General features: G+C 37.9%; 1 protein-coding gene across 6 annotated transcripts in view; it reads right to left on the bottom strand.

Annotated features, from left to right (window-relative positions):
• Nucleotides 1-13,666, bottom strand: part of LOC129765010 (protein FAM133-like) — a 364,726-nt gene that overhangs the window by 213,607 nt on the left and 137,453 nt on the right. For 3 of the 6 annotated variants that reach the window (XM_055764755.1, XM_055764760.1, XM_055764761.1), the window contains exons 1-2: nt 8,762-8,895; nt 7,604-7,696 (exon numbers count right to left, since the gene is read on the bottom strand). The gene's annotated coding sequence lies outside the window, so the exon portion shown is untranslated. Of the gene's footprint in view, nt 1-7,603; nt 7,697-8,287; nt 8,398-8,455; nt 8,695-8,761; nt 8,896-13,666 lie in introns of those variants that run through there. The other 3 variants (XM_055764756.1, XM_055764757.1, XM_055764758.1) reach the window with 3 other exon arrangements.

Here is a 13,666-nt window from a genome sequence, read left to right as displayed (position 1 = left end):
GTCGCCATATTTTCTGATAGCCTTAAACCTCCTCTGCTTCTGTGCTTCTTGCAGTGTGCGTTGCCCTTGAATGCATTTGTGTCACTAACCGTTTCGGGTTTCAGTTTTGTTTATTCCTTGAAGTTTCAAATTTAATTCATTTAGCTTTGCTACGGAGAAAGGCGAGTTCATGAAGCCAACTATAACGATTCCAATGAAGACATAATTAAATGACAGTTGTCAATTTAATAATTCATACTTCTCTAGTAATGCTCTGAATCGACGTCTCTACAATCGTATAAAATTATCTATTTATAAAGCCAAATTCATTACATTATCTGATATCAATATTTTTGAGCACAGTGTCTGCTGATGGAAGATCGTAATGCAATTCGCAATTTGGAATATGTTTTGCAAAGATTTATAAATCCATTACCAACCATGCAAGGAGTAATTATTGTATTATTATATTGGAAAACCTGGTTTAGAGTAAAGGACTTGAACGAGTTGTATTTATCTTGACCTCTCGTTTGTTTCTCTTTATTGGTGAAATTGTTACTAGTTCTTTTCTAACAGACATATCCTGGAAACATACACTTTAACACTAGAACTACCGAGACCGTCAATTTGACGGATTTCAAATTTCATGGTCACAAATTTTATATAATTTTTATGTATTGTTCTAAAATTTTATGATGACTTTTCATGAGATGTAAGGATGGTTTTTTATTCATATTCAATTTCTGTTTATCGGCTTTTACTTCCATAATCAGTACCACCTATACCTATTTCTACCGAGACCCGTCAAATTGACGGATCTGGCAATTTCAAAGTTTATAACAATCTATGCATCATCCACGGAATGGTGGACATCAATACGTATTTGCATTCAATTAGACATGCAATTTCGTGCAGTATACGCACAATAGTTGTCCGATATGTTTGGAGTTCGGAGTAGTTAGGAAATTTAGACTGTAAACAATAGAGAAAGTATGATCACTCTATGCTGACAAAATTGTTATAAAAGAGTAAATAAGGTTTCTCTACAGGATGATATTGAATAGGAGTCTAACTGAGAGTAAGAGACAGACTCTTTTCTCTTTGAGTTTGCAAAACCAAGAGATTAAAAAAATGAGAATTTTTGTGTCCAAAAAATGGGGACCTTCTTTTTTTCACGAAACGATGTGTAGAAATCGATTTTCAGAAATCATGAGATTCATTCGTTTCGACAAAAAAGCGAACGGAATGCTCGATTACAAACTGATAAATTTGGATTAGTTTCTGAAACGTGGGAATTATTCATTGAGAACAGTCAAGCTTGTTACAAACTTGATCAAAATAAAACGATAGACGAGCAACTGTTTCCTACAGAGGCAGGATGCAGATTTCTGCAGTATATGCCAAATAAATCAGTCAAGTTCGGAATTCAATTTTGGTTAGCTGTAGACGTGGAGAGTTAATACTCAGTTAATATCACTACATATATTTTTTTACAAACATGGAACACGCAACAAACCACGTGCCAAGAAAACAAGTCGTGTTGGAACTGTGCGATCAAATAGAATAGAACTGCCAGGAACAGCTAAAGTGGTGAAAGATAACATGGCTCTTTACTCTACAAAACTCTACAAATCAGATGATATTATTCTGATAATTTATAAAAATAAACCTCGCAAAGAGTACTGCTTCTTAGCTCTAAGTATAGAACGGTAAAAATAGATTCCAATAGAAACAAATACCTCAAATTGTATCGATTTACAATAAAACCAAGTTTGGAGTAGATGTAGTTGGCCAGATGGTACGCTAATTTAGCGTAAAAGCAGGGTCTCGTAGATGGCCATTGCAAATGTTCTACAATATTTTGGACTTGGCAGCAATCAATTCGTGGATTTTATGCAAAGAGACATAACCAGGAATCAAGTCTTGTTTCTATTGGCAGAAGAACTTTCTAATGAATATAAGTGCTGCAAAGAACAAGCTTCCTCCAATAAATGGATTGTACTACAAAAAACTCAACTATAAGACCTGAAGAACGAAAATCTTACATAGCTAAACCATAAAATTCACGCATTTTTATGAACTCAATTCTGATCATGAGTTGTCCAATTAATTAATGTTGTTTTGTCTACATGATTTCTATGGCAACCGCTTGGCGCGCTGCAGTTTGTTTATTGTGTCCTTCGCGCATAGCAGAAATAAAGTTTCTCTGTGTTGAGGGTAAAACTTTTAAAATGCTCAAGAAAAGGCAATATTCTGAAGAACGCCTAAATTATGAATGGATCAATATGATGACAGTAAATTAAAGCAATGATAAATGCAACATCTACTTGAGAATTCGAATGTTTTAATTCAAAAATGGTGATTTCTAAAACCGGACAAACTATGATCATTTTTTGGACAAACCATGATCAGAGGTGGTCAAACCATGATCATAATTCCTCTTTGAGGAAAATCGTTAAAAAACATAACAATTTGATTAATTTCAAAACCCTTATGGTAGTATTAGCAACTAGAGACTTGGGGCTTTTCAACAAACCCAAACTCGTATCGATTATATGTGATTTCTATGAAGATTTTCGATTTGCATTTACTAGTAGCGTAAAAACATCCCGAATTGGACAAACCAAGATCATTTACCCTAGTACACTTTTCAGCATTAGAAAAAAAGACATTATTTTTGCTTGGAGGTAAAGTGGTCACTCGCACATATCAAGCTAAATGGGATAGAATAATGCGTTTTTTTCGTGCAAATCTGTTCAAATCATATTTGATATAGTAGGTACATGTATGAAATTAGCTTGGCCTATTCACCTAGAGTCTCAATTGAAATTTTCTCATGCATACAAAAACGTAGTAAAAATCACATAACATTCCGCAAAATACTACGGCCTAATGGCTATCGAGAGAGCAATTTCTGTTTTTATTTATATTTTGACATGCGACAGCTCTACTGAAGTACAGGGTGACTCAAAAGTCATTCAATTCTTCAACCATAAGGTGACTATCAATACCGCATATATAGTCAATAGTTATACTACCTAACAAGCAGGTGACCACTTTGCCCCCCATGAACAATTTGCCTCCACTACCCCTACTACATTTGTTGCAGTTTGAATTTGTATTTTTTTGAGAAAGATACATGAATTGTTGAGAAATATCCAAATCGGTTGATGCAAAAATCTATTACATTATTGCTTAGTGAATCCGATTGGATACGAAAACACTGAAATGAGTTCACATAAATCGATGCTTTCCAAACGAGGTAAGCGAAAGTAATACGAACTGTTTCTAATACTTCGAAAATATGGATGCGAAAAAACAGTCTTTGAATTTGAGCGTTTCTCGGGAGACAATTCGTCAAATGTTGGTCAAAAATCATTATATAGAAAGGAGTAAGAAGGACTGACTAAGAAGGAGTTTAGCTGAAATTTACATTCATCGACAACGGAATACGATAGGCTCACATACATTTCATTTTTTGAAATTTTCAATTGTGATAGAATGATCAAACGGAGATTGATGACGAACCTCGAAGAACGTCATCTCCTGGATCCTCGACAACATGCTTTTCGTCAAGGCAATGGTACCAATAAGTATTTCAGCCAACTTGGTCAACACCTTCACGTGATCACGCGAGACCACCTCCACGGGGAACTCGCTCTGTTGGACATATCCAAAGCCTACGATACAACCTGGAGATATAATATCTTGGACCAACTCCATCAATGGGGTATCGAAGGTAATTTGTTCGAGATAATTCGCAGTTTTCTACAAAATCGTAGTTTCAAAGTTCTTCTCGGAGGAGTCACCTCCACCAGTAAACTGCAAGAAATTGGAGTACCACAGGGTTTTGTGCTATCGGTTGCTCTTTTCCTGATAGCGATGCAATCGTTATTTGATGCCATACCCCAAAATATTGACGCTTTGCTATACGCAGATGATATTCTGCTAATTTCAAAAAACTCTTTACCAGAACTAGCAAGAAGAAGTCTTCAGGAAGGAATCTCGTCTGTTAATAACTGGGCGAATTCTGTGGGATTTAGGATCTCAGCTGAAAAATCTCAAGTTCTTCATTGCTGCAACAATAAGCGTCACAGGAAAAAACTACGTTCTTATCTTCTGAACGGTAAGTCCATTAAACGAGTCAATTCTGCACGAATTCTCGGTGTAATGGTGGACAAAAAACTCACGTTCAATAAACATATTAAGAGTACAATATCGGACATTAAAAACCGCCTTAACTTAGTTAGCGTTATAAGCGGTCGAAGCCGAATAATCTTCAACATTGGAAGAAGCTTAGTCTATTCCAAACTTACTTACGGTATTGAACTCTTCAGTCATGCCACCTGGAAAACGCTTGAAGAACTGAGGCCTAGCTATCAAAAGATAATAAGACTAGCATCAGGGGCCTTTAGAACGATTGTACAAATTCCCATTATTAACCTTCGACCATGGTATAAACGGGAACCTCAGATTGATTGGTCAATTAAAAACTCTGTGCGAGCTGGTGAAAACAGCAGCATAGTTTTGGCCATTTTCAACAACCACATCCACAGTAAATACTTTATACACCACAAAATCTATACAGATGGATCCTTTGATGGTTTACAAGTAGGTATCGGCATTTTTGCAAATAACCTGCAAGTTAAGTTCCAACTCCCAAGTATCTGTTCGGTATTTTCAGCTGAATTAGCGGCACTTCTTATCGCTACATCAAAGTGCGAACACAACAGAAAGACGGTTATTTTCACCGATTCTGCTAGCGCGCTTGAGAGCGGAAGTAGCAAACATCCATGGGTACTCGCAATTGAAGAGAAAACTGCCCAAAATGATATCACCTTCTGCTGGATCCCAGGTCACTGTGGAATCCGCGGTAACGAAGAGGCTGATCGCCTAGCCAAAGAACGGAGAACATCCGAACTATGGAGCACAAGCGTCCCATCTGATGATATAATCAGATGGGTTAACTCATCTCTGATGACGTGCTGGGAGAACGAATGGAACATCTGCAGAGATACTTTTTTGAGAAAAATTAAAAACACTACCCATCCTTGGATTGATAGAAACCAAAGATCTTTTCAAGTATGTCTAACACGTCTTCGTATTGGACATACCAAATTAACGCACAGGTTCTTGGTTGAAAAAACCGAACCACCCATTTGTAATACCTGTAACGTCAGGCTGACCGTAGAACATTTTCTACTTGTCTGCCCACGTTACAACCTTAAGAGAACAAAGTTTAAGATAGCTGACAACCCAAGGACAGCCCTAGCAAGAGATAACTTGGAGGAGGACAAATTACTGCATTTCCTGAAGGAGACGGATCTTTTGGAGCTCATTTAACCACTATACGATTATATGTTATATGTAACCGACTTAATCACATCATACATACTAACACCTAATGCCGGTGAGCTAATATATGTGTTACCAACGTATTACATATGTTAGGTCACACACATTTTTATTTATTAAAAAAAATATATATATAAAATACAAAAAAATTAGTTAGATATGTAGTTAGATATCACAAATCAAACACACCCACACACACACTTAGACACACACTCACAACAACATACACAGATGTTGGTTTTTTTGAAAAAAAAGGCTCTTCTCCGACATTCGAATACAATTTTTGCGTGGATGGCACACAAGTCAATTAATATCTTTTAATGACCATATAATTCTCTTTCAGCTTCCTGGGCTAGACATCATTTCTCATTTTATTTTCTTTCAGCGTGTTTGATATAATTACCTCGTATTTCTACTACCAGGTGACCAAATATGCCTCCCATTACTAACGTACTTCTCTTCCAGCATATGTTATACGATTATTACACTATATACATGATTTACCGGAAACGAGAGCAGAGGAAGCATGCGCGAAATTTGATATAAAAAAAACTTAAGGCCTTTCTCAAGGCTAGAGGCGAATGAACTGAAAATTTTAAAGCCTCTTTAATCCAACATCATCATCATCATCAATTGTGATTATACAAATTCTTCAAATCAAGAAAATTTGAAAAAAATCAACAGAACAAGAAATGTTCCTGGAACTTTTAACTTTTTCAGGTTATCTTACCTGACGAAAAAAGATCAATCCCGTTGGTCCTGATGAGTTATACGGATATCGAAGTGATTCCCCGGGATACTGGTTAGAAGAATTTACATCGAAGGAAAGCAGGATGCTTCTGTAGGTGAGCTCAAGACTGAGGTTCCAGAACCACGGGAAAATATCGAGATATCTGTTCTGCAATACTTGGTTAACAGTATGGCCAACCGAGTTTTTCGAGTGATCATCTGAAACGGGTATTTCTTCGTGTTTGATCTCTCAAATGCGTTGAATTACTTCGACTTGTTAATTTCAGTGCCAGGAGGAATTATCTGCGTAGCTTTGATTTCATTTGCATCCTTGCAGCGCGCTTCAATAGGTGGGTAGGTAATTAATCACGAAATTAACGTATCCAATTCAGTTTAACAGGAATGATGATTGAATGTATCTTTTTTGTAGCTTTGACATGGTTTGAAGTTAATTAGTATGAGATCTTTCTAGTGCATGAGTTTATAAATATAACGAATAAAATGATTAATAAATACTCACATTTTTTTCGGTCAATAATATATGAAATTAAAAACGATCTCTCCTTACACGACGAAAATATTGAATATCGAAAATATATTTCATTTTCGTCACATAAGTCTACCGGAATTCTAAAGTAGACCTACTTTTCTTAACAACTTCCACACAAGGAGTAAATGTTGGTGAGAAAATTTCACTCCAAGACCGAATTTTTATCCTGTGCTATCAATGAATCTGAACGGCAATTAAATCGCGGCGCAATTCGGAATTCCAGGAGGCGTTGTTGTTTGGATTAGGTAATGAACAAAACCGAAAAATAAATTCACGAGAGGATACAAAAATTAATCATCAGATCAGAAAAGATCAACGCCTCACTCTTGCGTAGTGAAACAAATAAAACCATTGATTATGATCGAATCATCTAACAACACAGCGCTGGAGATGTTTCGAAGGAATACTTTAAGCGGATGGGATCATTCATCGCGATACCATCTGTCAGAAGTTTCCTACAAAAGTTGTTTGTGTTGTGCGTCAAATTTGAATGATGCCCAGATGACGTATTCTAAACAGTTCAAAGAGGTACTTTTGCTTTTCGGGCACAAACCCCTAGAAAGATACGCTATCAGCTGCTGCTTGACAAAACTGGGTTGAAGCTAAACTTTTAAAACAAATTTTGCTTCAATCCAACCATATGGTACTAAGAATTTACAGGAAAACATATCGAAATCGATGTGCCAATATTCCTCAGATTGCGTGAAACTGATGAACAGCCGTGAACGTTAGCTCATCATATGATGGAAGGATGCCAAAAGTAGGGAAGGTGCTGACAGATAGTATAAGGAAACAGATTCGATTAGTTCGTCCAAATACAAGCCGTGGCCACTCAGATGTCATGAGGTATGTCAACACGCTAAATTTAGCAACACTGGACGGAAAAACTTAATTATGGAAAGAAACTGGCAGGACCCTACTCTGGCTAACAAACTCATTCGACAAGGTTTTGTCATGATATAACCGATAGATTTTAATTTAAATGATTACCTTCTAATATATTGTTTTCCGGGATTTGTGCGTTTTGGCAGCGAAACTTAAAGCTCCAACAACAATAATGCGAATTCGAATTCAGGAAACACTCTGCAACAAAAATGGAATCACAATTTAACAACTTTATTTCTGCTAGTTTTATTATGTTGTTTATGTAAGCACAAAGTTCTGGTTTCTGAAATCACTCATTTGAATTTCTTTTCGTCGTAGGCTTGCTTGTATCTAGTTTACTTCTCACTCGCAGGGAGGGAGCAATAAATCACACATTCACAAATTCAATCGATCGGAACTCTGATTTGGCAGCAGTACAACTTCATTATCGGGATTTTTTATGTTACCAGCGATCTTGTTCACTTGTTCTTCCACTTGTATGTTTCTTCGTACAGATCTTAGCAAATGTCAGAAATAAAATCACTACGCTATCAATTTCATATTAATTCTCCACTTTTTTATAGCCTGTATGAACTTTTATCTCTCCAGGGTTCTCTCACTCCCTCACGATATATCCCCAAGCGAGCAAGCAGCAGAAAGTGTAATTTTATTATCAATATTTCCGTCCGCCATCGAGGGCATCATCCCGGAGTACTACTCCTTCGCCCCGGATCCCCCTATTCTGAGCACAGCAGAAGTCTTCGTTCAACCGTTGCGCCTGGTGTATGTTTTCTTCATTGATTTTATTACCCTCAATTAATAACGGCGATCTTTCTGTACGTTTCCTCTCCGGACTTTCTCCGCAGATCACAGTCTCCCTCTTCCCCGGGCAGTACCAATCAATTGCTCTGTTATTTTTCTAGAACGCACACAGCAACCACTAACTGCATAGCAGTACCACGTTTCGATTATATTTACCAATTATCTCAATTGAGTGCAGTTTATTTTTCACGCTGTTCTGTACCAGTTACCCGATGAGCTTAAGGTTTTTTTTAGTTCATGTCAATCATCTCAAGTACGACATCAATTCAATTCATGAATCCTTAACACTCGAAAACACCCATAACTGTGTTCCTTCTATCCCAAAACTAATCCTTATTACTCCTTCACATAAAAGTTTCTCCCACACTCAACCCGATTCGAATGACACAGGATAGATAAGAGTACTATCAGAAGAGGACAGAGAAAGATGAAACTACACACAGAATGCTAAATCTCACTCACTAATGAAAACACCCGTTCCGAGGAGCAGAAATCCGCCGCGATAGATCAGGACGATGGCTCACAGTGTTATGAGGCACGGAGTCTGGCCGTGATGGATCATCAGCATCAGTGCGCGATTGCTCTTAGATTCGAGCGAGCGACCGAGCGAGAGAAAGTTCGTTCGTTCTCGCGCTCTTTCCTTTTATCACCCTCCAACGCTCCTTTTTTTCCCCGAATGCAGCATTCTATGTCGCTTGCACAACACTCGGCTCTCTTCGTCGAGTTTCTCTTTGCTTTTCATCTCGATCGATCGGAGCATAAACATTCTGCTGTCAAGTTTATGCTTCTTATATGTTGGGAGGAAGGTGAGTATAGAGTGTCCAGGATAATCCACACTATACGTTTGTCATTCAGTGATGTGGAATAACTTTTCTTGCACATTTGTTGTAAAACTACTGTTCTTATATTTTTTTTCTGTATTATAGTGATTTTAAGCACTTTTGGTTGGTTCGACACTTTACTTCCATTTTTGGAAGAATGTCGGGAGTGAGAATTGAACTCGTGACCTTTAGCGTGAGAGGTACGGATGTTACTGTTTTTATTTTTATTTTATTTAACAGTTTGACGGAGTCACAGCGAAAAATGCAGAGCATTCTGTGAAAGTCTCAGGCCTCAAGATGTTAATATTCTTCGTATATCCGACGTATTCATCCATTGTGGGATTGATTTCTCCGTTTCTTAAACTAAACAGCTATCTAGTTACTATTATTCACAATTTCACACATTATGTACACATTTAACCCTTTGTTAGACCGTGGAAACTAGGCAGGCTATCGATTGAAACTCCAGAGAACATAATCCTTACATGAGGAAGAACACATATTTACCTTTGATAAAAAATTAACTATTGAAACAGTTGGAAATTTTGGTGACAATATATTTGCCACTACGAAACATGAAATGAGAACAATGAAGTTTGACCTCTCGCACATCGACCGAATGGAGAAGTGTGGGTTCCCATTCCAATCATATAATCTACGAAACATGAAATAAAAAAAATGCAAAAAAAATAAATACATAAAAAATAGTTGCCACTGCCCGTTAACTCCCAAACAGCGCCTTGTAAGTTCACTTCATTGCGCCTTTGGTTATGCAAAAATCAAAACAGTATTTCTAGTGCAGCGAGAATTTTTTTTATATAGGCTTACAAAAAACAGGAAGTGGGTTATATCTATGGTATAACCGCAAGGGTGACGTAGGACTATCGTTGATTTAGAGATCATTCGTTTGAAGTTAAATCTAAACCTATTCTGAATGAATGAATAAATGAATATTTGGGGGACTTCGAAAACGAGAGCGTTACGTTGGCGGCACAAGGTTTTATGCATCCAATATTGGATACAAAAAACCTTGTTCTGAAGAATAATCTTCAGAAGCTTTCCTGCTAACTGCACTTGATTGACAAATCACAAAACCAAATGTATGTGTTCACAGTATTATATGGATAGAAAACATTAACATAAACTCTTTCGCTTGAATGTAACCACCTGTTGATTGCACTAGATTGAAAAATCACAAAACCAATTGTATTTGGTCGCAGCATTACATGAATAGAAAACATTAAAATAAACTCTTTCGCTTGAATGTAATTTTCAAATTACATTTTTTCACTGGCAAATTATTTTTCAGCAACGATCACTTCTTTCCAGGTTTCTTCTCGATAACCAGCAAACGAAAAGAGTTGCGCGCGTGTATGTGTGTGTGTGTGGCGACTGCTTCGATGTCTTCCCGGGGAACCGTTTTTCGATGCTGATACTCTTTTGGTCACCTTCTCTTCTCCATCTGATCGAGCGGCTTTTCTGCGTTCCCTCACAGTTAAAACAAGCTGATTGCGTTCATTGCGGTCAGGTCAGGCCAGGTAATGAATCCCTCGATCCCTCGCCGTCCAGCTCGTCCAGCACGTTCAGCTCGTTCAGTAACGATGCGTTTCACCACCAGAATATCGATTAAGTATGTTTTTCGTGCGTGATTGAATCGAGAGAAGATGTGGTTTACGATAGCAATTTCGAAGGCAAACTAAAGGGGAATGAACTCTCTGAGTTTAAAACTTTCGGCGACTGAGCAGTAATCGATTGAAAATTTTATAATTTTCGCGATACGAAACATTTTCCGTTGCGCGCGCAATATTGGATACGAAAATATCCTACTGATGGGGAAGAATAATCTTCAGAAGCTTTCCTGCTAATTACACTTGATTGAAAAATTACAAAATCAAATGTATTTGGTCGCTGTGTTATATGGTTAGAAAATATTAAAATAAACTGTTTCGCATTAATGTATTTTTCAATTCCCAGGGCAGATCATTTTTCAGCAACGATTAGATTTTTCCAGATTTTTCTCGATACTCGAAGCCCATCAGTGGTTAATGCTAACTCGATAACCACCTGTTAATAGCACTTGATTGAAAAATATTTGGTCACAGTGTTACATGGGTAGAAAACATTAAAATAAACTCTTTCGCATGAATGTATTTTTCAGTTCCCAGGGGAACTGGCAGATTATTTTTCAGCAACGATTGGATCTTTCCGGAATTCTCTCGATGCTGAATGGCATCCAAACGAAGAGTTCCGCGCGTGTATGTGTGTGTGGCGGCTGCTCGGATATCTTCCTGGGGAACCGTTTGTGGCATCACTCTCCTCCTGATGGATTCCCTTCTAGCCTAAGGTGCACAAACAGGCTCTTGGTGACAGCGTTCATTCGCGCTTTCATGATAAACGAAGAGCTTCACCACAACAGCTGTTTTGAAAGCAATTTTACGGTTATTGGAACAAGTTTTTGGATCAAAAAGTAACAAGTATATAACGCGTAGACATTTTATCTTTCGAATGAAGTGTTTATCATACCATTTCGTTCATTTGTTTAGGAGCTATTAACGCTCAAAATCTCGGTCTCCGTCGTAACGCTTTTGTTTTCGAAACTTTGATTTTACACCCCGGTATATAAATGAAAGACGTAGTCCTACGTCAAAAAAAATGAATTTGAATTTTCATCAAATACACCATTTATGTTATTCAAAATACTGCATGATTTTACACAGCACATCCTAAATAGAACGTGTTGGCGCACCGAAATAGATGTTATTTCCCTTTTTATAACTTCTCTCTTTTATTCCACACAGATTGGAACAAAATATAAAATTCCTATTAAAAACAATATGTTGTGACTATTCTCTGATTGGACTTAATATGTTGTAACTCACGTTTACTATCTTCATCCGATCAGAATCTACTGTATTCTGACCTGACGAGCGTTGCCAACTTCGTTGAAGTTCTGATGTTAAACTCCTAAATTAATCTACATTTATAATTATTTGAATTAGATATAATTTTCACTAGGTTTAGGCAATGTTTTACCTCTATGATTATTCTAATCTTTAAGATTGATTAGATTTAAGTAGCGTTAGGATTTACACTTACACTCCGGGCTGTGTATATCACTCAGATAGAAAATTTTCAATTTGATTATATGAAATCGCGGTTTTGTTACATAAAATGATTCCCAAATGTATATTGTACATTTTTAGCAGTCCAAAAAAAGGTATTGCCTTTACCTTTAGGTTTTTTTGGTTAAGTAAGGTTAAGTTTGGTTAGGAAAAATATTGAAATAGTAGTCCAAGTGCAGCGAAAACAATATTTTTTGTTGGTGAAGTGGCAAATAGAAGTAAAATTATTTACGGATAGGGACGTCCGTATGAAAAAATGATAATGATAAGGGAGCGGATTGGGACGACCGTGTTGTGTAAAAATGGAAGTAAAATTATTTGCAGATCAGGACGACCGCGCAGACAAATTCCCAGTTCTGGCAACACGGGTATCGTTAGCTTAGTGATCAACAAAAAAAATATTAGGCTGTCAAAAAAGTCCAGCGGTATTTCCGCGAGGTGTCGTTGTAAGCGCGCTAGTTGTAGTCATTGTATCGAGTCATACTATAGCCTGTTGGAAAGGTATTTTTGCGCGCTATAATATATTCCTTGACAGTGTATTGTTTGGTTAAGTCGTTCGTGAGTTATAGTGTTGCAAATATGGAGCAAAATAAAGAGAAAATCCGACATATTTTACAGTACTACTATGACAAAGGCAAAAATGCATCTCAAGCTGCCAATAAAATTTGTGCAGTTTATGGACCCGATACAGTTTCCATTTCCACCGCACAACGATGGTTTCAACGTTTTCGTTCTGGTGTAGAGGTCGTCGAAGATACGCCACGCTCCGGAAGGCTTGTCGTCGAAAATTGCGACAAAATCGCTGAATTAGCCGAGAAAGACCGGCATAGTAGCAGCCGTAGCATCGGCCAAGAGCTGGGGATAAGTCATCAAACCGTTATTAACCATTTGAAGAAGCTTGGATTCACAAAGAAGCCCGATGTATGGATGCCACACACGTTGACGCAAAAAAACATCTTTGACCGTATCGACGCATGTGAATCGCTGCTGAATCGCAACAAAATCGACCCGTTTCTGAAGCGGATGGTAACTGGCGATGAAAAGTGGGTCACTTACGACAACGTGAAGTGCAAACGGTCGTGGTCGAAGCCCGCTGAAGCGGCTCAGACGGTGGCCAAGCCCTCATTAACGGCCAGGAAGGTTCTGCTGTGTGTTTGGTGGGATTGTCAACGAATAATCTATTATGAGCTGCTTCCCTATGGCCAAACGCTCAATTCGGACCTGTACTGTCAACAACTGGACCGCTTGAAGGTAGCACTCATGAAGAAGAGGCCATCTTTGATAAACAGAGGCCGCATTGTCTTCCATCAGGACAACGCCAGACCACACGCATTTCTTTGGTGACGCGCCAGAAGCTCCGGGAGCTCGGATGGGAGGTTCTTTTGCATCCGCCGTATGGCCCGGACCTTGCACCAAGTGAATAC

The sequence above is a fragment of the Toxorhynchites rutilus genome, chromosome 2 (genome assembly GCF_029784135.1).
Source record: "Toxorhynchites rutilus septentrionalis strain SRP chromosome 2, ASM2978413v1, whole genome shotgun sequence".
NCBI lineage: Eukaryota > Metazoa > Arthropoda > Insecta > Diptera > Culicidae > Toxorhynchites > Toxorhynchites rutilus.
Note: the sequence above shows the minus strand (reverse complement) of the source record. Positions and strands in the feature narration are given on the sequence as shown.